The sequence below is a fragment of the Filicampus tigris genome, chromosome 4, assembly GCF_054856515.1.
Source record: "Filicampus tigris isolate MCC_2025a chromosome 4, RoL_Ftig_1.0, whole genome shotgun sequence".
Taxonomy (NCBI): Eukaryota; Metazoa; Chordata; class Actinopteri; order Syngnathiformes; family Syngnathidae; genus Filicampus; species Filicampus tigris.
This window is the reverse complement of record NC_141220.1, coordinates 15,397,560-15,409,573: the sequence shown is the minus strand read 5'-3', so window position 1 is coordinate 15,409,573 and position 12,014 is coordinate 15,397,560. Positions and strand designations below refer to the sequence as shown.

At 39.6% G+C, this 12,014-nt stretch overlaps 1 long non-coding RNA gene across 3 annotated transcripts in view; it reads left to right on the top strand.

Annotated features, from left to right (window-relative positions):
* Positions 1–12,014, top strand: part of LOC147148623 (uncharacterized) — a 153,168-nt gene that overhangs the window by 77,617 nt on the left and 63,537 nt on the right. The gene's annotated exons all lie outside the window — the stretch shown is intronic.

Sequence of the window (12,014 nt, the reverse complement as noted above, 5' to 3'; positions counted from 1 at the left end):
TTTTCACTACCGCACTGTTTGCACACACAGGATGCCTTCTGCCTCTGACCTTTCACCACCACCATACTCCAGAGTTTGCTTACACTTAACACACAATGGAGTGTCCTGTTTATTTGGGATTTGATGTTTTCAAAAGAGCTGTGGCACCATGAGCAGCAGAGGTTCGATCTGCATGACAGAGAGGTAGCTGGGCAAGGGTTGCAGGTGGCTAGGGCTGGAATTTAGCTGCTTGGAGCAGGACTGATGACAATAACTCTTGAATTGTGTTAGAGGCAGGAAGCTGATGATGGCACGGAAGAGCACTGCTGTCACTATGGCACCTAGCAGCAGCAGTGTTTTTTTTTTCCCTTCCATTGTTCATATTGAATGGCATGAAAGGTAGATCTTTTGCTCATGGCAAAGGGGTAGCATATTGCTTAGCTCGCTGGTTCTTCAACCTGCATTGAGAATTGTTAGTTAGTGTAGTACCCTTTTGTTGAAGAAACTGGGTGGGGAACACAATGGCCGTTGTTATATTTTACAACAAACAAAACAGAAACTTGAAAATACAGTGAACCCTCGTTATATTCATAGAAGTTAGGGACCAAACCCTGAGAAGTAAAGAATACCCACCCCTAAAAATATGTAGAATTTTGAATACACCTGAAACTATAATCCCAAAACAATTTCATATAATTTCAAACTCATTTTACAACTCGGGATGCACCAATACTACATTTTTACTTTGATTTTTGGTAAATTAGAAACTAGGGCTGTGCAATTAATCGAAATTGAATTATGATTTTGATTACAAAATTGGCATAATCGTAAAAAAAAAAAGATTATCAATACTAATTTTGAGTTGTTTTGAGGCATGCGCCCACGAGTAACTACGCTGCGCCGCCCTCTCCAAGCTAGCTAGCTAGCCAGATAGCCAGCCAGCCCGCCCGCACCCCACAAGTCACACTGCACACGCTCCTACTCAACGTTTTAACAGAGTAACAGACCTAAAAAATGGCACAAGGCCCGCAGGAACGACATGTAAACAAGCAACGGAAGTCGAAATCGCTTTTTTGGTTACATTTTGGGTTTGCTGTGGAAGATGGCGAGCAAAGACGTAAAAAGTGCAAGTATGATACACCAAAGCAAGAAAACACAGAGTTAGATTTGGCGTCGTCTGAAACGCAAATCTCAGTCATAGAAACACTGTACGCAGCAACCCCCAGCCATCAACATCGGAGAGACACAAAAAAATAACAGAATCTAATGCCCGGACAAGGCTTCCAAATGTTAAGGGCGCAGACTCTACTTTGCAATCGGCACAAGGGATTTATTTTAAATCACATATCTTATGCAAATATACACTACTTTTACTAGCACAAAATAGAAACCATGCTAAACATTATTACTGTGACTTAAGTTAAATTTCTTGTGTAGTCTATCATATGAAGTCAAATTTTTTGTGTTCATTTTTGTTTCAATTTGCTTCAAATGCAATTTGCAAACATATCATTGGTCATGATATTGTAATACAGTTTATGTATGGCCTACTGTAATTTAGACGTATTGTATAGATTACGTACTATTATGTAACAGTCAACATTTAAATTAGTTTGACCCAATCAGCATATTAAATTTATAATTTATCAGAAGCAAATTACTTTAACTTTGTTTACTATGTGTAAATATTACTTTAAAAACAAAATAAAAAAGGCTCCAGACAAAGGTCTAAATGTATAGATGAATAGTATGTCAGTTATTCTGTCAAATTTGGCATTTTACTCCAAGCAGTTTACTACTTTGGCAATTTATAAGTGCATAGCAAGTTAACTCGTTTGTTTATACAAGGAAACCATACTTTAATTTATACATTTGCACTTTTTTTTTTTAATAATTAATTTAATAAATGCTGTAGGTTCCAAAACGAACTTAAATTATTAGAGTGTTTCAAAGAATCATGTCTTAATATTTTTTTACATGTTTAAACGTGTTCTTGTTTTGTAGCAAAAAAATAAATTATCCTTTGAATAATCGTGATTAATATTTTTGTCACAATTGAGCAGCCCTATTAGAAACTCATTTTCATCAATACCATAACAAAATGATAATGATGTTATCAAGTAACGTGATATTGTACTTATAGTCAAATGTTAGTACTTGTACTCTCACTCTGTCTTTAAAAAGTGATATCATTGTCTCCTAATATCCGGGCTATTCTGTTACAAAATGTGCTTTGCTTCAAAATGCTTGCTCTCAGTCGCGGGTCGTGGGTCAAAGTTTAATTTGTTCTCTATTTCCTGGTTGACAGATTATAAATACAGGCGGTCCACGATTCATGAGAGTCCCGTTCCTACGGCGGCCACATAACCCAAATGTGTACTGTTTTAATGCACCTTAGTTTATCACTTGCCCATGGCAATGCTGTAGTATGTTACATGCTATTGCTGTCCTGTGAAAATCTCCTATGTCCAGTTTTGTCATTTTATTTTTAAATTTCACATTGTGATGTCGGTAATGCAAAAACACCAATAACGTAATAAAAAAATGACAAAAATGGACACGTGTTTTTAACAGGACAGAGACAATATAGTAGTATAAAAAAACACTTCTAATTCATGACTATAAAAGAATCAAATTAAAAACACGTAGAGATGTAACTGACCATGCCTTCTTCTGTCTATCCATGCGTTTTTACACTGCTGTGCAAACTAGTTCATTGCATGCCGTTCGTAACCCAAAGTGTCCCGGGGACTTCGGAAAGTGAGTACCTGTTGTAGTGTTTAGTGATTGTTTACTTTCATTCATTTTACTATTGGGAGAGAAAATCAACAAATTTGGTTAGGTTTTTAGCATCGGAGTAGCTCAACAGAATGACAAGTATATTGAAATAAATTCCAAAGTGTATCCTAATTAGAAGTGTTGGCAACACTGTCATTGTTTATGTAGTTCGTCTAGCTTTTTCACACTCCTCAGTAATGAACAAAAAAGTGATAAGGAGCAGGTAGATTCCAAAGGTGTTAATGAACCTTTGGGTAATATCCTCTGGTCTATTTTGAAGAGTTGTAATTACAATGACCACCTTTTATTTCTTAGTGAGAGAAAAGTTATGTAGTTAATTGCCCATTTAATTGTATATTTCTGAAATGTCACTTTTGTAATTTAGTGTTTGTTTGTGAGATGTGGCATCTGTAGATGCTGAGAATGTACATATGAATACAATCATGAGTAATTGTTCACATTGTTGTGAAGTACTGTGTATTTTAGACCGTCTCATTGCTTTAACTATAGAAATTGAGGATAGGTATTTCACTTCATTCACTAGACTAGTGTCTAGAAGAAAGAACAATTTATATTAAAAGCGTTCGGAGGGTGCGTTCGGTTATTCACTCTGACGCCTGTGCACTACTCTGAGTGTTGGTGTGTTTGGAGAGGCAGAGTGCGTGCCACTCCCATTCATTTCCGAACGCAGCCAACACTGGCGCACGGTGTCCCAAGTCGGAGCGTCTAGCGCACGCACTGACACTGTTTTTGGTGCACTCTGAATTAACTTGAACTAATGAAGTGAGCTGATTTGAACAATGCTCTGAGTTTCCGAATGGTCGTAATGAACCAGTGCGCGCTCGGAGCATATTTCCGTACGCATCCTAAGCCAATGCATCTTAGCGAGGACAAGTAGACAGGCAATCAAACTTTAAATATAAGCAACAAAACCCTGAACATTAATAGCATTCAGACCCACTTTAGGAGTTTTAATTTCTTTTCATCAGTTATCTGAGCTTAAATGAGACACTTAAATTGACCCACAGCTGTTGTGATTTTGGTGCGGCTGAGCCACAGGTCTGGGAAATAAATTACTGAATGTTTCCACGTACCCCATGCAATGTGATTACAGGGATGGATGAAAACCCACTTCCGTCCTTGCCTAGTCCATTTCCCCGAATTGGACACCTGTCCAGGGCAGACGGACGGACCTGTCCATCCCTGGGATGGAATGCCCATCTTTGTGAAATTCATTTTAAACAGTGCTGTATTTTCCTATGTTAGAAAACGAAGCACCATTTCATCTGGTCTTCAACCAACAACGTCTTCCATAAAGGTTAAGGAAAGGTAGTACAACATTTAAGAGATTTGACTTTCTGAAGTCTCCATAGTCTCGCTCCATGGGCAAAGTGGCCAATAACAAGCTGTTTTGCCACCAGGCAGCTCCGAGACCGGTTCTGACAACAACAAGCCCCATGTGAACACCCTGATAGGAGACTGTATACTCTGTGTACAAGACTTTGTATGCACCAGTGGTTATTTTAAAGTGCTATATAAATACATTTGAGTTTAGAAGTGAAATTACTGAATGGACTGTAGTAGTCACTAGGGATGTAACGATTCACTCAAGCCCCGATTCGATTTTCAATTTTCAGCTCCAGATTTTCGATTCGATTCGATTAAAAAAAATCGCTCCCATGCTTGTCTCTGTGCGCTAGTGTGGTGCTGCAGCCATCCACAAACGCAATATGCAAGGGAGACGAGGCATTATCAAGAGAAAAACACAGCAGGAAATAATTAGACGTATAAATAAACGACGCATCCACTATCAAAATTAACTGTTAACAATTTTGATCATTGACATTGTCAGGTTAGTAATCTACTTTTGGCAGTTCTAGTGTCAAATCATTTACACAATGTGCGTATGCACTTTGTTTACAGCAGAGACATGAGAGAGCGTGACATGGTATTTGTAAAGTCTGTTCTCAACGCTATTTGGCTGGCTTGGACCGACCAGGTTATATATTGATAGCCCTCGCTTTGGCATTAATCAAATATAAACTTCAGAAAAATCAGTTGAGAATGAGTGACTTAATTCAATGTCCATGCACAAACGATGGCGTGTAACTCGGAAAAACTTGCAGGTTGGGGCACTCAAGTTAAGGGGCCATCGTATCTATAACAGACATGTCCGTATCTACTTATATGAAGCAATTCCGGTTTCCTTTTTTGAAACTGTGATTCAGTCCATTAATGTCCACATAGTTTTGGTAATGAATTCATTTTGGTAAGCAAATAGAGGGAAGTCCTGGAGAGTCGTCAAAAAAGAGAAAGAGGCCTGAGCAGGGAAGAAGAAAAACTGTGTTAGAAACACAATTAAACTCTGGTAATGAGGTCAAACATCAGATCCAGGGCAAGGGATATCATTATACTGTGGACGGATGGCCTGCACCAGCTGCCATGCTCTTGCAGTGGGATTAGACTCACTGTCCTGAGGCAGCACTTTTTTACCAGGCTGACCCCTGCCCGCTACTGAGGCAAGCAAGCAGCCACCCCCTGAGCTCCTGGGGCCCGTGTACCACCCCCTCCACCTCCCCCGGTCCTGGTGCCTGTGGCACCGACGGGATTGAGGAGAAGTGAACTGTGCTGCCACGTGGGATGACAGGACGAGCCACCCCATTAGGAAGCACTGAGACAGACAGGCACCAGCACACAATCCAGCCTGTGTTGCCAGCTACAAATTACCCACTCCCTCTATTTCTGTCAGCTCATTTGTAAAAAGCAACCAACAATGACAAGGTGATAAAAGGACATTGTATCCACGATTAGAGCACAGTGTTTAAACCTGGTAATGCTTAAGATACTGCAGACCCTCGTTTTTTGTTTGGGAAAAGGTGCCCTTTTATTGGGTTAAAATTCTGACATGCACTTGCAAACAAGATTGAAATAATGATGTAATGTGGCCGTCCAATTTTACAACCCACACACGCCTCCCACCATCTCCCCTTTCCCTTTGTTTTAAGCAATGATTCCCAACCACAGTGCTGGGAAATGGTCCAATTTCACTTAATTAGTTTGAAAAAAAGATATTTGTTTACTACAAATATTGTTCGTCTACCTATACCAGTAACCTGTAAGTGTTAGCCAGAACAATTATTATCCGCTGCAGAAGGTACAGGAAGTGTGGTCAGGACTCAGAAGGAAAACTATAGATGGTTTATCGAGAAAAAATGGATGCAAACGTTTTTTGGCTACACTGGTGGTATTAAAGAAAGCTCATAATAGCTCACCAAATCTATTTGTCGAAACACCATGACAGCTACTGTGCGCAGCCATACTTGTCAGCAAGAGGCGGAGCCATGACATAGCGGCATTGAAATCCATCTTGGCCTGGCCTCCTCTGCAATTCAACGCAACATTTTCTTGATCAGGTTCTGATGAATCAGAGACATTCTTGCAACTTTCCATATTCACTACTGACGGAAAGTCGGTCACTCTGTCACTGACCACGCCCTTTTTGTTGACTCTGCGTCAGACAAGGCCGCGCCTGCAGTGCATAATAAATATTCATCGGCAACAGCCCAGTCAACAACTTGACGTCACATCCGTTCCTAACATTAAACGCAATGAATAGTATTTTTCTGCGTCGACTATTTTCTATGAAGCTTGTAATAAATATTAACTTGCGCAAATTACCTTTGATTTCTTCACCAAGTGTCAAGCAAGTAAAACTAACTGTAGTCCATGTTTGTCCATCCTTGCGCCAGTGACTCCCCTCAGTTTGGCCAACACAGGAGGTACCATATTTTTCAGACTGTAAATCACACTTTTTTCATAGTTTTGCTGGTCCTATGATTTATACTCAGATGTGAGTTGCATATATTAAAATTCAAACACGGATTAACACGTGAAATCTCCGTTCCCTAATCATGATGACTTCCTGTACATTACCGGCACGTTCTTTCCACTGGTGGTAATGAACCAAAAGTACACTGTATGTCAACCGCCAAAAGAAATGAGAAGAAATGAAATGAAAGCAGAAGAAGAACAACTTCAAAACAAAAAAGAACTGTATTCTTGGTAATATAACTCTGCTGCCGCCATTTGCATGCGGCATCCACCACAACAAGAATTTATGATTTACAGCACTAAAAGGCACAATAACTGACCAGGATTCTTCTTTTCGCCACAATGCGGCGCAGGATTCTAGTAAAGGTAAGACATTTTAAACTAAAAAGAAAAAATATTTCATAGTTAGAAGAGGAAGTTTCGTCCGACAGGAACTTGTTTGCTGCTGTCAGCATGGTTCGCAGAGTAGAGAGCGTCTCCCTCCGTTAATTTCTGAATGCAGCCTAAAGCAATCAGCAACTCATGATTGAACTGTTTCCTATGCTTGTACTGCATGACACGCTGGGCTCCTTTTTGGGGCACTCTGAATAACAGAATGACACATTTGAACAAGGCTCTTGAGTTTCAGAACGGTCGTAGTGTCGTTGTGTAGCATATTTCTGAACAAGTCCACAATTAGGGAACAGGGATTTTGGGTGCGAGTCTGAGATCTACTGTGTCTCATTTTTGTTAAAAAAAAAAAAAAAAACATGTATACACACACATATATATATATATATATATATATATATATATATATATATATATATATATATATATATATATATATATATATATATATATATATATATATATATATATATACGCACATATTCATTATAAAGTGTTTGTTTGTTTATTTCTGTCAACATTTGTAATCGTTGTCTTAATTGAAAAAAAAACATTGCTTTGCATTCAAAAATAAGGACATTTCTGTGACCCCGATTTTTTTGAACATAGTAGTAGTCTACTGTATACTTTCTGTAACCTTTTAGTTTGTTGCTATGCCGTGAGACTTTTCTAATGTATTGGCAACATAAAGGTTGGGAAACATTGGTTTAAAGCTAAGTCTGTAGAAGCAGTGTGTTGGTCTTTCTTTTCTTACTTGTGTGTTTTGTGTGTTGTTTTCTCTCCCCTCTTTGTCTCCCAGGATATCGTTATGACGTTCAGCCGCAACAATAATTCTTCTGTTCTAATTCATATCAATTAGTATGGGACGCTAATGCAAACTGACGGCACAGTGTTTCTTGAAAGGCTTGCAAGGATGTTGTGGCGGCAGCACATCAGTGTGCAGCCAAAAGCCACCCTCTGTTCCCCTTTCTTCCCCATTTCTGTCATTCAGCGCGCAACAAGGGGCTCTGGGCCGAGAGGACAATACCAGTCGGAGCCAGTACTTTGATAATTAGTTATTGATTGAGAACAATGACGCGGCGTACACTGCCGTATTAGCTCCGACGCCAGTAGGTCGCGACACCGAGAGCCAGCCATCAAGCAAGCGAGGCCAAAACACGCCTGACTCCCTTTAATAAGATATTCCTTCATGTTTTCCCCCTCTTTCATTGCTCTCCTCTTTTTCCCCTCCCCTTCTCCTCAGGCATGTTAGCGTTCAGGCTACACAGGGGTCAAAAGTATTAATGCCTGTGCACAAATGAGCGTCTGATGCAGGAGAATTTAATTAGAGAATGCCCACTTGAGCTTCTCATTCCACATTCCGCTCTGTTTTTCCTACTTTTCTTTAACTATTTGTCTCCCTTTATTGTCTTTGATTGTACAAGACGACATTGTAAAGACAACATAGGATTTAAGATTGACAACTAGGAATTTTCTGCTCCTGGTGTCATCATCCTCGATCTGATTGCAGCTTTTGATACAATTTCTCACACCATCCTCCTTAACAGACTCCGCAATATTGGCATTACACACACTCCTCTTTAATGGTTCAACTCCTACTTGTCCGGCCGCACTCCAATTTGTTCAAATGAAAGCATTCAAATCCCATCCGTGCCCCATTTGTTCTGGTGTCCCACAAGGCTCTGTCTTAGGCCCCCTCCCTTTTATTATCGTTATCCTACCTCTTGGCAATATACAGGTATTTCACAAATTCAGCATACACTTTCACTGTTTGACACCCAGCTCTACCTCTCCACCAAATCCACTGCTACTCTTCCTCCTCTCTTACAGACTGTTTCTTCGAACTTAAACACTGGTTCACATCCAATGTTCTACAAATCAACAGTGATAAAACTGAAATCCTCCTGGAAGGTAACAAGTACACTCCAGCCCAAACTGGCAGTTTTTCCATTACAATTATTATTATTATTATTATTATTATTATTATTAAGATAAGATAAGAGATAAGATGGCCTTTATTGATCCCACAATGGGATCATTATTATTATTATTATTAAAGAGATTGGCGACCGACACCAAATATCTGTTTCGAGTTTTACTGAGTCTGGATCTCTTCAATGCTGGTTCATCAAGGGAACTTACAGCTCAATTGCAATCGCTATAAATTTACAGTATACAAACACCCTAGTCTATTTGTAATATATCAGATTTATTTATTTTGGTTTTTATTTAGGTGAGTATGTATAAGATCAGTTAGAAAAAAAACTTGTTGAGCCAAAGTACCAGTTTTTTTACAAAAAATTCATGGTTAACCAGTAAACCAAAATATAAAAAAGTATGATTAATGTACTGAAATAATGAACTTGTCTACTCAAAAATTAGTCACAAATGCATTTGAATGCAGTTGAAAGGGATGTACTTAAATTACATTTACTCTAACATCATCACAATCCCATTGGCATTAAAAAAAAAAAAGTGGGATGGGACTGGAGTGAAAATCCACTCTTGTTTCACCATCTAATGTACATCCTAGCAGCAGTATTACTAATCAATGTGAAACTTGGTGAACATATCTATCATGACAGGATGCACAAAAAAGCCACAAAGACCCATGCCCAGAATTGAATGAGTTGTCCGCCATTTTAGTTTGAATCGGCCAATTTGGAAAAATGCAAGGCCCCATTCTTTGAACTCTTAGTTGCCCATATGAGCTCCAACTGGAAGCAGCTATCCTAGACAGATAAGCGATTGCCAAGCTTTTTTTTTTTATTTTTTATTTTTTTAAAGTGAACAGAGCGTGGCATCAAACTTTTGTGTCATTTTTCTAAAGTTTAAAAAAATATTTAGCCCCCAACACCAGTTTCACCGACTGACACAAACTTTAGAGGACATGTCTGTCATCATGTGATGCATAAAAAAGCCTCATTGACCCATGCCTGTAATGGAACGGGAAGTCTGCCATTTTGGTTTGAAGCAGCCATTTTTGACAAATTCCAGGGCTCGTACATTGACCAACTTCTACTAGCCAATTTGACTAAATGAGCCTCAATGGGAAGCAGATGTTGACTGTTTTGGAGTTACCTTTCTGCAGTTTGGGTATCTGCGGACGTTGGCTGTATTATGTGTTTTGTACACGTGAACACAGCTGTATTGAGTGTACGTCACTTAAAATCTACACGGAAATAGGAAGAAATAAATCTAACACAGGCATCAAATCATAATTGGGCACATGGGCATTCAGTGTCACTGCAGCCTTTATTGTGCTTTTATCTGCTTGAGAATGATGATGTCAGATGTTATACGTGGTCATAGACAACCGTGCATTTCCAGTTCCATGGCAGTAAATCGGTATTACCTGTCGAAGACAAATGATTCATGGAACTTTTCACATTTCACGGGATTTGCATTTATCTCTCGTTGGATTGAAAGAGATCAAATGAAAAATATCTGTTGTCATCACCTCAGCTGCGTGCATAATTTTACGTGGTGTTACAACAGCGATAAAGGTAACATATATACTACAGGTTATGTTGGGTGTCAGTTGGTGACAGTTTCGCTTTTAAACTGATCCCTGTTTACTGTACTGTGGATCACGGTGCGAGTTTCATCACACAAAGTGCTTGTGAAATATAATATACATTATAATACAAATTTGGGCATTTGTCTAATGCTCAGAAAGAAGGTCTTATTTCATTGATACTATAACAAGAATCATGTGGACAGTTTAAAGATCCTTTGTAATTAAAAAATCAGAGGCCAATCCGATTCAAAAGTAGGTATACTGTAGGATCACAATAGTAAAATTAGTAACATGATGAATGTATTTTTTTCTGTTTTCTTAATAAACAGTAGGTATTGTAAGGCTTTATATTTTTTTATAACTGTACCTACTTTTGCACCCACCTAGGTCTATTATAATACAGTAATTTCAAGAGAAAAAATGTCATGGGGTACGCTGAACAGGTATGCTAATGATATTGCTGGAGCTGAGCTGATTTGTTCAGAGAATGTAGATAAATTTGATACTCATCAAACACACAGTGACATTTCATATTTCTAGATTTCTATTATTATGCATACAACTAAGTAATATACAGAATTGGGCACTTGACCCTTTTTTGCCGGTCTGGCAGCGATCCTCCACCCTTGACCTGGGTACCCTTCCGGCCGCGACCCCCCGCCCTTATTCACAACCCCCACCCCGTTCCGCCCCCCAAAAAAAGTGTCAGTGATTGACGCCGCCGCGAGAGGGATGCTAACGACAGAAGTTTATTTAAAGATGATTAGCTGGCTAATTTACTATTCAAACCCGCTGTGGACACTCTTCAAACATGCTTCAAAATGCGCCACTAGTGCTTTATTACTTACTCAACTGCGTGTGCTTTCTTCCATTGCGAGCCCCGGGGTTGGTTTTGTCGTATTGTATAATTATTTGGGTGCAACAGACGGCCAGAAGACGCATTCAACAACTTATTTATTTTCCACACTTGCCTTTGTTCACGGCCTTCAAAATAAAAGCATGCCAGCAAACCACTATACACAGCAGGTTTGCTACAGCGTATTTCCGGAAGTAGGAAAGATGCTAGAAGAAGTGCTTGAACTCCACCTCGATGTGCCAGCGTCGTACTTAAGTGCTGCGCGCAGCTTAATATACTCCCGGACACAAATTGTTTTGAAGTCGGGGGGCGTCGCTTCAAAAAGACAGCGACAACAATGGATATTGTGCCTGCTACAACCATAAAGGGACCGAGTTGACTAGACTATGCATTTAATTTTATTGCCAAACTAGTTTGCTTTGCTGTGTGCAGCATGCTCCCTCTCCTCTCCGTGTGGGAAACTGTATGTCATCGCAACATGTGACATAATGGACCGATCAGAGCAGCACCAATTCCTGATGGGTGCGTGGCATGTGTCGCAGACCTGTCGCCAACAGCACAATGCGTCGGTCACGTGAATCCACGCGGCAGTTGTCGCTCACGCCGACGCGGAGTAGAAAGAAGCCTAAAAAGAAGCCTTTCACTGAGTAGGCTGAGATG